This window comes from Octodon degus, unplaced genomic scaffold (assembly GCF_000260255.1).
Source record: "Octodon degus isolate 3935 unplaced genomic scaffold, OctDeg1.0 scaffold00047, whole genome shotgun sequence".
Classification (NCBI taxonomy): domain Eukaryota; kingdom Metazoa; phylum Chordata; class Mammalia; order Rodentia; family Octodontidae; genus Octodon; species Octodon degus.
Genome location: NW_004524623.1, coordinates 5888495 through 5889716, shown reverse-complemented (window position 1 = coordinate 5889716; position 1222 = coordinate 5888495).

The window sequence follows — 1222 nt, the reverse complement described above, 5'->3', positions numbered from 1 at the left end:
TTTTTTTTTTTTTTTGTGGAACCGGGGATTGAACTCAGGCCCTTGCGCTTGCCAGGCAAGCGCTTATTCCACTGAGCCATCTCCCCAGCCCGATGCTAAAATTTATAGGTTCAAATTTCCTTTAAAATTCATTTAATAGCTGGGTGTGGTGGCACACAGCTGTAATCCTAGTGCTTAGGAGGCTGAAGCAGGAGGACTGTTGCAAGTTCAAGACCAGCCTGGGCTACAAAGTGAGCTCAAGGCCAGCCTACACTGCACAGTGAGACCTTGTCTTAGAAAGACAAAAAAAAGAAATTCACTGAAAATTTTTGTGGCGCTACATATGTTGTATTTCCATAGCCCTGGGCATAACTTGGTTAGGCTGGAGTTCAAGTTGTGTTGGAGAAGATGGATCTACGTTAGGTAGATTCTGTTTGGAAGACTTCCCTATCTCCCTTCCTATCTTCTGGGAATAAGGAAGCATTAACTATCTCCCTAAAAGGAACATCTGCTGATGTTCCCTGATATTAATCATTTATTATAACTTTTTGGACGGGTGGATGGACAGATGGATGGATATGGATGTGGATATATGTACAGGAGATTGGGCCCAGGACCTTTGGACTGAGTTACATCCCCAGCCTCTTTATTTTTATTTTGAGACAAGGTCTTGCTAAGTTGCCTAGGCTGGGCTCAGGCTTGCAATACTCCTGACTCAGGCTCTGAGAGTATTAGGATTATAGGCAGGTGTCACCACATCAGACAATTTTATTTCTTTTAAATATAACATTTACAAAATTATATAACATTTACTAAAAGCCTCATAAGTTTGGATAATCATCTACATCTTTTTTAAAAAATGTATTTAGTACAGGGTCTACAGGATCTCACTATACAGATCGGACTCACAGTGATCCTCCTGTTTTCAGCTTCCCAAACACTGGGATTACAGGCGTGCGCCACTATACCCAGTCTCATTCACTGTCTCAGCATGCCTGGGGGCCAGGGCCAGCGCAGCACACCAGATTGAACTCTGGTCCATGCACCTGCCTAAGCAGGCACTTTAGTCTGCTGAGCTATCTGGCTGGCCCTAATCATCTACATCTTATTGCTTTTTGATTTTGGTGTTTTGAGACAGGGTCCTGATATGTACCTTGAACCCATTACGTAGTTCAGACTGCCTCTGAACTCCTGGCAACCCTCCTGTCTCAGCCACCTGAGTGCTGGAATTATAGGCACACAT